This window comes from Triticum aestivum, chromosome 2A (assembly GCF_018294505.1).
Source record: "Triticum aestivum cultivar Chinese Spring chromosome 2A, IWGSC CS RefSeq v2.1, whole genome shotgun sequence".
NCBI classification, from domain to species: domain Eukaryota; kingdom Viridiplantae; phylum Streptophyta; class Magnoliopsida; order Poales; family Poaceae; genus Triticum; species Triticum aestivum.
Window position 1 is genome coordinate 718,091,445 of NC_057797.1, and position 14,484 is coordinate 718,105,928.

Sequence of the window (14,484 nt, forward strand, 5' to 3'; positions counted from 1 at the left end):
TCCTAAGCCTAGCACAAAGATCGTGTAGTTCGTATGCTAAAGCTTTTCTAAATGTCAAGTATCATTTCCTTAGACCATGAGATTGTGCAACTCCCGGATACCGTAGGAATACTTTGGGTGTGCCAAACGTCACAACGTAACTGGGTGGCTATAAAGGTACACTACAGGTATCTCCGAAAGTGTCTGTTGGGTTGGCACGAATCGAGACTGGGATTTGTCACTCCGTGTAGGAGAGGTATCTCTGGGCCCACTCGGTAGGACATCATCATAATGTGCACAATGTGACCAAGGAGTTGATCACGGGATGATGTGTTACGGAATGAGTAAAGAGACTTGTCGATAACGAGATTGAACAAGGTATCAGGATACCGACGATCGAATCTCGGGCAAGTATCGTACCACTAGACAAAGGGAATTGTATACGGGATTGATCGAATCCTCGACATCGTGGTTCATCCGATGAGATCATCGTGGAACATGTGGGAACCAACACGGGTATCCAGATCCCGCAGTTGGTTATTGACCGGAGAACGTCTCGGTCATGTCTGCATGGTTCCCGAACCCGTAGGGTCCACACACTTAAGGTTCGATGACGCTAGGGTTATAAAGGAAGTTTGTATGTGGTTACTGAATGTTGTTCGGAGTATCGGATGAGATCCCGGACGTCACGAGGAGTTCCGGAATGGTCCGGAGGTAAAGATTTATATATGGGAAGTCCTGTTTTGGTCCCCGGAAAAGTTTCGGGTTTTATCGGTAACGTACCGAGACCACCGGGGGTCCACCAAGTGGGGCCACAAGCCCCGAAGGGCTGCATGGGCCAAGTGTGGGAGGGGACCAGCCCCAGGTGGGCTGGTGCGCCCCCCCCCCCCCCACAAGGGCCCAAGGCGCCTAAGGGGAGGAGGGGGGGCAAACCCTAAGGGCAGATGGGCCTTAGGGCCCATGCCTGGTGCGCCTCCCTCTCCCCTCCACCTGGCCGCCACCCAGATGGGATCTCGGGGCTGCCGCCACCCCTAGGGAGGGAACCCTAGGTGGGGGCACAGCCCCTCCCCTCCCCCTATATATACTTGAGGTTTGGGCTGCCCAAGACACACGAGTTCCTCTCCTTCTTGGCGCAGCCCTACCCCTCTCCCTCCTCGTCTCTTGCGGTGCTTGGCGAAGCCCTGCTGGAGTGCCACGCTCCTCCACCACCACCACGCCGTTGTGCTGCTGCTGGATGGAGTCTTCCTCAACCTCTCCCTCTCTCCTTGCTGGATCAAGGCATGGGAGACGTCACCGGGCTGTACGTGTGTTGAACGCGGAGGTGCCGTCCATTCGGCACTAGGATCTCTGGTGATTTGGATCACAACGAGTACGACTCCTTCAACCCCGTTCTCTTGAACGCTTCCGCTTAGCGATCTACAAGGGTATGTAGATGCACTCTCCTTCCCCTCGTTGCTGGTTTCTCCATAGATAGATCTTGGTGTTGCATAGAAAATTTTGAATTTCTGCTACGTTCCCCAACAGTGGCATCATGAGCTAGGTCTATGCGTAGTTACTATGCACGAGTAGAACACAAAGTAGTTGTGGGCATCGATATTGTCAATTATCTTGCCGTTAATAGTCTTATCTTGATTCGGCGGCATCGTGGGATGAAGCGGCCCGGACCAACCTTACACGTACGCTTATGTGAGACCAGTTCCACCGACTAACATGCACTAGTTGCATAAGGTGGCTGGCGAGTGTCTGTCTCTCCCACTTTAGTCGGATCGGATTCGATGAACAGGGTCCTTATGAAGGGTAAATAGAAATTGGCAATTCACGTTGTGGTTTTGGCGTAGGTAAGAAACGTTCTTGCTAGAAACCTATAGCAGCCACGTAATAACTTGCAACAACAATTAGAGGACATCTAACTTGTTTTTGCAGCAAGTGTTTTGTGATGTGATATGGCCAAAGGATGTGATGAATGATATATATGTGATGTATGAGATCATGTTCTTGTAATAGGAATCACGACTTGCATGTCGATCAGTATGACAACCGGCAGGAGCCATAGGAGTTGTCTTTATTTTTTGTATGACCTGCGTGTCATTGACAAACGCCATGTAAATTACTTTACTTTATTGCTAAACGTGTTAGCCATAGTAGTAGAAGTAATAGTTGGCGAGCAACTTCATGGAGACACGATGATGTAGATCATGATGATGGAGATCATGGTGTCATGCCGGTGACAAGATGATCATGGAGCCCCAAGATGGAGATCAAAGGAGCTATATGATATTGGCCATATCATGTCACTATTATTTGATTGCATGTGATGTTTATCATGTTTTTGCATCTTGTTTACTTAGAACAACGGTAGTAAATAAGATGATCCCTCATAATAATTTCAAGAAAGTGTTCCCCCTAACTGTGCACCGTTGCGACAGTTCGTTGTTTCGAAGCACCACGTGATGATCGGGTGTGATAGATTCTAACGTTCACATACAACGGGTGTAAGACAGATTTACACACGCGAAACACTTAGGTTGACTTGACGAGCCTAGCATGTACAGACATGGCCTCGGAACACAAGAGACCGAAAGGTCGAGCATGAGTCGTATGGTAGATACGATCAACATGAAGATGCTCACCGATGATGACTAGTCCGTCTCACGTGATGATCGGACACGGCCTAGTTGACTCGGATCATGTAATCACTTAGATGACTAGAGGGGTGTCTATCTGAGTGGGAGTTCATAAGATGAACTTAATTATCCTGAACATAGTCAAAAGGTCTTCGCAAATTATGTCGTGGCTCGCACTTCAGTTCTACTGTTTAGATATGTTCCTAGAGAAAATTTAGTTGAAAGTTGATAGTAGCAATTATGTGGACTAGGTCCGTAAACTGAGGATTGTCCTCATTGCTTCATAGAAGGCTTATGTCCTTAATGCACCGCTCAGTGTGCTGAACCTCGAACGTCGTCTGTGGATGTTGCGAACATCTGACATACACATTTTGATAACTACGTGATAGTTCAGTTAAACAGTTTAGAGTTGAGGCACCGAAGACATTTTGAAACGTCGCGAAACATATGAGATGTTTCGAGGGCTGAAATTGGGATTTCAGGCTCGTGCCCACGTCAAGAGGTATAAGACCTCTGACGATTTTCTTAGCCTGCAAACTAAGGGATAAAAGCTCAATTGTTGAGCTTGTGCTCAGATTGTCTGAGTACAACAATCATTTGAATCGAGTGGGAGTTGATCTTCCAAATGAGATAGTGATGTTTCTCCGAAGTCATTACCACCAAGCTGCTAGAGCTTCGTGATGAACTATAATATATCGAGGACATATATGATGATCCTTGAGATATTCGCGATGTTTGACACCACAAAAGTAGAAATCAAGAAGGAGCATCAATTGTTGATGGTTGGTGAAACCACTAGTTTCAAGAAGGGCAAGGGCAAAAAGGGATACTTCATGAAACGGCAATTCAGCTGCTGCTCTAGTGAAGAAACCTAAGGTTGAACCCAAACCCGAGACTAAGTGCTTCTATAATAAGGGGAACAGCCACTGGAGCAGAATTACCCTAGATACTTGGTAGATGAGAAGGCTGGCAAGGTCGATAGAAGTATATTGGATGTACATTGTGTTAATGTGTACTTTACTAGTACTCCTAGTAGCACCATGGTATTAGATACCGGTTCGGTTGCTAAATGTTAGTAAACTCGAAATAAAAGGCTGCGGAGTAAACGGAGACTAGCTAAAGGTGAGCTGGCAATATGTGTTGGAAGTTTTTCCAAGCTTGATGTGATCAAGCATCGCACGCTCCCTCTACCATCGAGATTGGTGTTTGCGTTGAGCATAGACATGATTGGATTATGTCTATCGCAATACGGTTATTCATTTAAGGAGAATAATGGTTACTCTGTTTATTTGAATAATACCTTCAATGGTCTTGCACCTAAAATGAATGGTTTGTTGAATCTCGATCGTAGTGATACACATGTTCATGCCAAAAGATATAAGATAGTAATGATAGTACCACCTACTTGTGGCACTGCCACGTAAGTCATATCGGTATAAAACGCATGAAGAAGCTCCATGTTGATGGATCTTTGGGCTCACTCGTTTTGAAGAGTTTGAGACATGCGAACCATGTCTATTGGTGTATATGCATGAAGAAACTCCATGCAAATGGACCGTTTGGACTCACTTGGTTTTGAATCACTTGAGACATGCAAATCATACCACATGGGCAAGATGACTGAAAACCTCGTTTTTAGTAAAATGGAACTAGAAAGCAACTTGTTGGAAGTAATACATTTTGATGTGTGCAGTCCAATGAGTGCTGAGGCGTGTAGTGGATATCGTTATGTTCTTACTTCACAAATGATTTGAGTAGATGTTGAGTATATTTACTTGATGAATCACAAGTCTGAATTATTGAAAGGTTCAAGTAATTTCAGGGTGAAGTTGAAAGATCGTCGTGACAAGAGGATAAAATATCTATGACATGATCATAGAGATGAATATCTGAATTACGAGTTTGGCACGGAATTAAGACATTGTAGAAATTGTTTCACAACTAATACAGCCTGGAACACCATAGTGTGATGGTGTGTCCGAACATCATAACTGCACCCTATTGGATATGATGCATACCATGATGTCTCTTATCGAATTACCACGATAGTTTATGGGTTAGGCATTAGAGACAACCACATTCACTTTAAATAGGGCACCACGTAATTCCGATGAGATGACACCGTATGAACTATGGTTTAGAGAAACCTAAGCTGTCATTTCTTAAAAGTTTGGGGCTGCGACGCTTATGTGAAAAAGTTTCAGGCTGATAAGCTCGAACCCAAAGCGGATAAATGCATCTTCATAGGACACCCAAAACAGTTGGGTATACCTCCTGTCTTAGATCCAAAAGCAATAAGGGATTGTTTCTAGAATCGGGTCCTTTCTTGAGGAAAAGTTTCTCTCGAAAGAATTGAGTGGGAGGATGGTGGAGACTTGATGAGGTTATTGAACCGTTTCTTTAACTAGTGTGTGGCAGGGCACAGGGAGTTTTTCCTGTGGCACCTACACCAATTGAAGTGGAAGCTTATGATAGTGATCATGAAACTTCAGATCAAGTCACTACCAAACCTCGTGGGATGACAAGGATGCGTACTACTTCAGAATGGTACGTAATCCTGTCTTGGAAGTCATGTTGCTAGACAACAATGAACCTACGAGCTATGAAGAAGCGATGGTGGGACTGGATTCCAAAATGGCTCGAGGCCATATAATCCGAGAGAGGATCCATATATGAAAGTGTAGACTTTGGAAGAACTACTTGATGGTCGTAAGGCTGTTAGGTACATATGGATTTTAAAAGGAAGACGGACAATGATGGTAAGTATCACCATTAAGAAAGCTCGACTTGTCGTTAAGATGTTTTCCGACAAGTTCAAGGAGTTGACTACGATGAGACTTTCTCACTCGTAGCGATGCTAAGAGTCTGTTGGAATTATATTAGCGATTACTGCATTATTTATGAAATCTTGCAGATAGGATGTCAAAACATTGTTTCCTCAATGATTTTCTTGAGCAAAGGTTGTATGTGATACAACTGGAAGGTTTTGTCAATCCTGAAAGATGCTAACAAGTATGCAAAGCTCCAGCAATCCTTCTAAGGACTGGAGTAAGCATCTCGGAGTTGGAATGTATGCTTTGATGAGATGATCGAAGTTTTTGGGTGTATACAAAGTTTATGAGAAACTTGTATTTCCAAAGAAGTGAGTGGGAGCGCTATAGAATTTCTGATGAGTATATGTTGTTGACATATTGTTGATCAGAAATGACGTAGAATTTCTGGAAAGCATATAGGGTTATTTGGAAAGTGTTTTTCAATGGAAAGCCTGGATTAAGCTACTTGAACATTGAGCATCAAGATCTATAAGGATAAATCAAAACGCTTAATGGTACTTTCAAATGAGCACATTCCTTGACATGATCTTGAAGGTGTTCAAGATGGATCAGTCAAAGAAGGAGTTCTTGCCTGAGTTGTAAGGTATGAAGTTAAGACTTAAAGCTCGACCACGGCAGAAGAAAGAGGAAGGACGAAGGTCGTCCCCTATGCTTTTGTCATAGGCTCTATACGGTATGCCATGCTGAGTACCGCACCTGATGTGTGCCTTGCCACATATCTGGCAAGAGGGTACAAAGGTAATCTAGGAGTAGATCACCAGAGAGCGGTCTAAATTATCCTTAGAGGAATAAGGATATGTTTCTCGGTTATGGAGGTGATAAAGAGTTCGACGTAAAGAGTTCCGTCGATGCAAGCTTAACACCTATCCGAATAGCTCTGAGTAGAGATACCGGATACGTATAATGGAGCAACAATTTAGAATAGCTCCAAGTAGAATAGTTATTTGAAATGGCTCCAAATGTAGCGTAGTAGTTGCATCTACAAGATGACATAGAAATTTGCGAAGTACATACGGATCTGAATGTTGCAGACCCGTTGACTGAAACCTCTCTCACAAGCATAACATGATCAAACCCAGAACTCTTTGGGTGTTGGTCACATGGGGATGTGACCTTGAGTGTTAATCACATATCGATGTGAACTGGATTATTGACTCTAGTGCAAGTGGGAGACTATTGGAAATATGCCCTAGAGGCAATAATAAATTGGTTATTATTATATTTCCTTGTTCATGATAATCGTTTATTATCCATGCTAGAATTGTATTGATAGGAAACTCAGATACATGTGTGGATACATAGACAACACCATGTCCCTAGTAAGCCTCTAGTTGACTAGCTCGTTGATCAATAGATGGTTGCGGTTTCCTGACCATGGACATTGGATGTCGTTGATAACGGGATCACATCATTAGGAGAATGATGTGATGGACAAGACCCAATCCTAAGCCTAGCACAAAGATCGTGTAGTTCGTATGCTAAAGCTTTTCTAAATATCAAGTATCATTTCCTTAGACCATGAGATTGTGCAACTCCCGGATACCGTAGGAATACTTTGGGTGTGCCAAACGTCACAACGTAACTGGGTGGCTATAAAGGTACACTACAAGTATCTCCGAAAGTGTCTGTTGGGTTGGCACGAATCGAGACTGGGATTTGTCACTCCGTGTAAACGGAGAGGTATCTCTGGGCCCACTCGGTAGGACATCATCATAATGTGCACAATGTGACCAAGGAGTTGATCACGGGATGATGTGTTACGGAACGAGTAAAGAGACTTGCCGGTAACGAGATTGAACAAGGTATCGGGATACCGACGATCGAATCTCGGGCAAGTATCGTACCACTAGACAAAGGGAATTGTATACGGGATTGATCGAATCCTCGACATCGTGGTTCATTCGATGAGATCATCGTGGAACATGTGGGAACCAACATGGGTATCCAGATCCCACTGTTAGTTATTGACCGGAGAACGTCTCGGTCATGTCTGCATGGTTCCCGAACCCGTAGGGTCTACACACTTAAGGTTCGATGACGCTAGGGTTATAAAGGAAGTTTGTATGTGGTTACCGAATGTTGTTCGGAGTCTCGGATGAGATCCCGGACGTCGAGGAGTTCCGGAATGGTCCGGAGGTAAAGATTTATATATGGTAAGTCCTGTTTTGGTCACCGGAAAAGTTTCGGGTTTTATCGGTAATGTACCGGGACCACCGGGAGGGTCCCGGGGGTCCACCAAGTGGGGCCACAAGCCCCGGAGGGCTGCATGGGCCAAGTGTGGGAGGGGACCAGCCCCAGGATGGGCTGGTGCCCCCCCCCCCCACAAGGGTCCAAGGCGCCTAAGGGGAGGAGGGGGGGAAAACCCTAAGGGCAGATGGGCCTTAGGGCCCATGCCTGGTGCGCCTCCCTCTCCCCTCCACCTGGCCGCCACCTAGATGGGATCTGGGGGCTGCCGCCACCCCTAGGGAGGGAACCCTAGGTGGGGGCTCAGCCCCTCCCCTCCCCCTATATATACTTGAGGTTTGGGCTGCCCAAGACACACGAGTTCCTCTCCTTCTTGGTGCAGCCCTACCCCTCTCCCTCCTCGTCTCTTGCGGTGCTTGGTGAAGCCCTGCTAGAGTACCACGCTCCTCCACCACCACCACGCCGTTGTGCTGCTGCTGGATGGAGTCTTCCTCAACCTCTCCCTCTCTCCTTGCTGGATCAAGGCATGGGAGACGTCACCGGGCTGTACGTGTGTTGAACGCGGAGGTGCCGTCCGTTCGGCACTAGGATCTCCGGTGATTTGGATCACGACGAGTACGACTCCTTCAACCCCGTTCTCTTGAACACTCCCGCTTAGCGATCTACAAGGGTATTTAGATGCACTCTCCTTCCCCTTGTTGCTGGTTTCTCCATAGATAGATCTTGGTGTTGCGTAGAAAATTTTGAATTTCTGCTACGTTCCCCAACAAGATCATGGTGACACATAGCAACAAGAGGGGAGAGTGTTGTCCACGTACCCTCGTAGACCGAAAGCGGAAGCGTTAGCACAATGTGGTTGATGTAGTCGTACGTCTTCACGATCCGACCGATCAAGTACCGAAAGCATGGCACCTCCGAATTCTGCACATGTTCAACTCGATGACATCCCTCGAACTCCGATCCAGCCAAGTGTTGAGGGAGAGTTTCGTCAGCACGACGGCATGGTGACGATGATGATGTTCTACCGATGCAGGGCTTCGCCTAAGCACCGCTACGATATGATCGAGGTGGATTATGGTGGAGGGCGGCACCGCACACGGCTAAGAGATCAAGAGATCAATTGTTGTGTCTATGGAGTGCCCCCTGGCCACGTATATAAAGGAGTGGAAGAGGGGAGGGGCCGGCCCTCTCTATGGCGCTCCCTAGGGGAGTCCTACTCCCACCGGGAGTAGGATTCCCCCTTTCCTAGTAGAACTAGGATCCCTTCCAAGTAGTAGGAGTAGGAGAGAAGGAAAGGGAAGGGAAAAGGAGAAGGAAGGAAGGGGGCGCCCCCCTCCCTTGTCCAATTCGGATCAGCCCATGGGGAGGGGTGCGGCCACCCTTTGAGGCCTTTCTCTCCTTTCCCGTATGGCCCATTAAGGCCCAATACGAATTCCCGTAACTCACTAGTACTCCCGAAAATACCCGAATCACTCGGAACCTTTCCGATGTTCGAATATAGTCGTCCAATATATCGATCTTTACGTCTTGACCATTTCGAGACTCCTCGTCATGTCCCCGATCTCATCCGGGACTCCGAACTCCTTCGGTAGATCAAAACAAATAAACTCATAATATAACTGTCATTGAACATTAAGCGTGCGGACCCTACGGGTTAGAGAACTATGTAGACATGACCGGGACACGTCTCTGGTCAATAACCAATAGCAGAATCTGGATGCTCATATTGGTTCCCACATATTCTACGAAGATCTTTATCGGTCAGACCGCATAACAACATACGTTGTTCCCTTTGTCATCGGTATGTTACTTGCCCGAGATTCGATCGTCGGTATCTCAATACCTAGTTCAATCTCGTTACCGGCAAGTCTCTTTACTCGTTCCGTAATACATCATCCCGCAACTAACTCATTAGTTGCAATGCTTGAAAGGCTTAAGTGATGTGCATTACCGAGAGGGCCCAGAGATACCCCTCTGACAATCGGAGTGACAAATCCTAATCTCAAAATACGCCAACCCAACAAGTACCTTCGGAGACACCTGTAGAGCATCTTTATAATCACCTAGTTACGTTGTGACGTTTGGTAGCACACAAAGTGTTCCTCCGGTAAATGGGAGTTGCATAATCTCATAGTCATAGGAACATGTATAAGTCATGAAGAAAGCAATATCAACAAACTAAACGATCAAGTGCTATGCTAACGGAATGGGTCAAGTCAATCACATCATTCTCCTAATGATGTGATCTCGTTAATCAAATGACAACTCATGTCTATGGTTAGGAAACATAACCATCTTTGATCAACGAGCTAGTCAAGTAGAGGCATACTAGTGGCACTCTGTTTGTCTATGTATTCACACACGTATTATATTTCCGCTTAATACAATTCTAGCATGAATAATAAACATTTATCATGATATAAGGAAATGACGATCGGGGATCTAGTATTTGGGGTTGTCTTCTTTTACTTTGGTTCCTTAGTCAGACCTTGATTGTATTCTGGATGATGTAAGTTTAACTTGTATTTGTTTGAAGTGGTGATTGTAAGCCAACTCTTTATCCCTTTCTTATTCAGTACATGGGATGTGTGAAGATTACCCCTCTTGCGACAAGCCTACCATGCGACTATGCCTCTAAGTCGTGCCCCGACACGTGGGAGATATAGCCGCATTGTGGGCGTTACACGCCTATAGATAGAAGTTTACCAGTAGCGTTTGTTTATGACCCCACCCTACTAGTAGTTAGTAGTAGCGCTGGCTAGAAAGAGCGCTACTGGTATCACTTAGAAGCAGCGCTTTTTATCTAAAACAACGCTACTGTTAAGTGTAACACACCACAATATTTGATTAATAAATGTTAGCAGCGATTGTCGCCCAACCAGCGCTACAGCTAGTGGGCTTAGCAGTAGCGCTGGCCCATTGCCCGCGCTGCTGTTAAGCCCACTACCTTCCCCCGTGCCCCCGGCCCGGCCTCATCACTCTCACTCACACTCCCACACTCCTCCCTCGATCCCCCACACCACCGTCAACCCCCGCACACTGCCGTCCCCCGCGCCGGCCCTCCTCCCTGCGTCGGTCGCCCTCGCCCGCGCCGGCCCTCCTCCCGTCGGCCGCCCAGCTCCCCCGCGTCGGCCTCCTCCTTCGCCAGCCGCCCCGGTCCCCGCGCCGGCCCTCCTCCACCGAGAGGTACTCCTCCCTCCTTCCTCCTTCCTCCTCCTCCCTCCCTCCCTAGTTATAGTTATTAGAGTAGTTATTTTGAATCCTATGTAGTTGAAAAAATGTAGGTTATTAGAATAATGTAGGTTATGATCGAACCCTTGCTAGGACAGATTAGGTATGAACCCTAGTTAATTCGTATGAACCCTAGGTTTTTAAATTTAGCTAGGTTTTAAAGTTAGGACAGAAATTTAGCTAGGTTTTTAATTAGGTGTAGTTAATAGAATTTAGGTGTTTTAAGTGTATTTAAAAGAGTTTTAGGTGTTTTAGTTGTTTTAGGTGTAGTTAACAGAATTTTAGGTGTTTTAGTTGTTTTAGGTGTAGTTAACAGAATTCTAGGTATTTTTTAGTTAAAGCAATTGTTGTTATTTTTTAGTTAAAGCATTTTTTTCTGTTATATGAAAATTTGCAGTGGAGATGTCACATTTTGAATATGCAATTGTTGAACCAGGAGTGGCCTATGTTTTGCCAGAAATGTCAATTTGTTTACGTTTCGGCAAATTTCAGGCGCTCGATATGTCCTGTTTTTAGCAAAGGTCATGGCAAAATTTGCTAAGTGTTTATTAATACCTATTAGGAAATGTCTGACGACGAAAGGGAATTCGTTATGTGCGAGTACTGCGAAGATGAGCACGGTCTGTGTGACAGGCCTCACCTGGTAGAAGGTCAGCGCTTCAGCATCAAACTCCAAGAGACCTTCGATGTTGAAACGGTACGCAACGACGACAAGTGTTTTTTGTTATTTTTTGCACGACTTCTCTACTTCTTCAACGTGTAATTTCCGTCTTTTACAATTCGACTACCTTATCCCATGCCATGAAATACGCTATGTCTTGGAGAAGATGGGTTTTGAAGATCATGAAAGAATGGAGACAAAGATAATTCAACTAAGGACCCATCATGGTTATGATTTTGCTGTAAATCTATACAATTATGTGAACTCATCCAATTTTGGTTACCTGAATTGGGAAGCCCTTTGCAAGGTGTATGATTTTCATGAGGGTATGCTTCTCACCTTCGATCTTGGTGATCCTGACATCGACGAAAATGATATGACCATTTGGGTCCTTGTTGACACGCTTCCAGTTCTACCGCTGTGTGAGTTTCTTAAACATATTTACTAAGTAATTTATATTGTTTATTACAAAATATTTGATAGCTTATTTCCATTGACAGCTTATTTTCATTCTTCAACAAATGTACGGAAAATGGTAGACAGAACCTACTACTACAATGATGAAGCACAATTAACTTATAAGGAGCAAGATGGTCTTATCGCATTTTTTACTAATCTTGAGAATTACAATAGCTATTATCAAACTCCTCCACATTATGGTCAATACATGCCACTAGTGCACGTGTTGAACTACGGTAACATCAATGGAGATATCATGGTAAGATTTTCTACTATTACAACATCCGTGCATCTTTTGCATAAATTCTTCTAAAACTAAACTACATTGCTAAATACAAAGTTATTACTATGTTTTTGAACAGAAAATCCCGATGGATTGTGTGCCTCATCTGATGTTGCCGAGAGGTCGCGTTAATGTTATGAGCTTACGGCCACCACGGCCAGGTCAGCCGCAGTATCCACATCACTCCTGTCCATACCGGATTTCTATAAGCGAGGAAGCCATGATAATAAATGATTTCAAAAAAATGTTTGAACCATCGTAGAGAGCTACTTGGAAGCAACATTATGCGTAGGACAAGACTTGGAGACAGGATGATCTCCGTTCTTTATTATGGAGAGTTAATTTTCCTTAATGGAGAGTCAATGCCTATCTTGTTTTATGATATTTTACCTAAGAGAGGGTAGAGTAGGTCCTATGAGAGGAGTAGGTCATAGCTAGAATGTGTTATTATGTGGTACAATGTGTTAGAGTTGATGATGAGGAGGAGGAGTTATGATTATGACTAGTGACCAACTTCTTATATGATGTCTCATTGACGAACATTGTTTGGTGGTGATGACAAGTGGTAATGAATATGCTATTTAAACAGACTAGTTCATGATGAGTTGTTATTGTATAAAAGATATACATGTTTAAACATGTACATCGCCAAAATGCTAAAAAAACATAAATGTTAGCAGTAGTGCTGGCCTAAAAATGCGCTACTAGTACTTGAACTTACCAGTGGCGCTGGCCTAAAAACGCGCTACTGCTACAAAATAGTTGTAGCGCCGTAGCAGTAGCGCTGGTGCCCGCGCTACTGGTAGCACAAAAACCAGCGCTACTGGTAAGCTTTTCTCTAGTAGTGTTTGTGTTGGATTGATTATTATGAATCTGAAATTGTATAATCAACTCACGGATACTCGCGGTGACATTGGAGTATCTAGGTGACATTAGAGTTGGTTGATGTGTATCATATGGTATTATTTTGGTACGAACTCTTGGTTAGATTGATCGAAAAGAATAGCTTGATGTTATTTTAGTATAAACTCTAGGATAGATTGATCGGAAAGAATAGCTTTGAAGTGGTTTCGTACCCTATAAACAATTCCTTCTTATGTTCTCCACTAGATAAGAATGTTGGAGTGATTCTTCATCACACGTTGAGGGATGGTTATATGGTACAATTAGATTAGCATTGTTGAGAGATTGCACTAGCGAAATTATGGACCCTGGTCCTTGTTTTCAAGCATTGCAATACCATCTGCTCACTTTTGTTACTTGCTACCTTGCTGTTTTTTATTATTACTATTACAAAAATCAAATATCTACTATCCATATTACACTTGTATCACCATCTCTTCGCCGAACTAGTGCACCTATACAATTTACCATTGTATTTGGTGTGTTGGGGATACAAGAGTTTTTTTATTATTTGGTTGTAGGGTTGTTTGAGAGAGACCAACTTCATCCTACACCTCCCACCGATTGATAAACCTTAGGTCATCACCTATACAATTTACCATTGTATTTGGTGTGTTGGGGATACAAGAGTTTTTTTATTATTTGATTGTAGGGTTGTTTGAGAGAGACCAACTTCATCCTACACCTCCCACCGATTGATAAACCTTAGGTCATCCACTTGAGGGAATTTCCTACTGTACTACAAAACTCTACGCTTGGAGGCCCAACACGAATCTACAAGAACAAGTTGTGTGGTAGACATAGTGACATCGGGGCAGGCTGGTGGTAGTTTGTGAAGTTGAAGGAGTGGTCCCATCTCAAAATCAAGTCCCTTGACTTGAGGTCTATGTCCTCCGAATTGCAGGTTGCCAGTGTAGACAAGTTAGATTCCAATGAGGCAGCATATGCGACTTGTTGGCGGTGGAGGAATGCACAAACGTAGGTCATTGTAGCGGTTGATGATGAGCGCTAGCGACACGAATAAGGTGGTGCGAGAGTGGGGGCGGGGCAAATTGACGTCGACCCAAACCCCCTATCCACGGTGAAGGTGAAGGAGCTGAAAGTGAGGCTCTCTCCCAGCAGGTGGCCTCCAGAAGCGATGGGAGATCCGATCTGGACTCGATCTTCAGCCAGCGCAGCCCCTTCCTGGCGCGCCAACTAACGGTACGTAGAACCATCAGTACCCTTGGTACGGTTGGAAACATGGTCGAAAGTGCCAAAAGGAGTTCACACAAGGCGGTTACCCAGGTTCAGGCTCTCTGGGAATGGTAATACCCTACGTCCTGC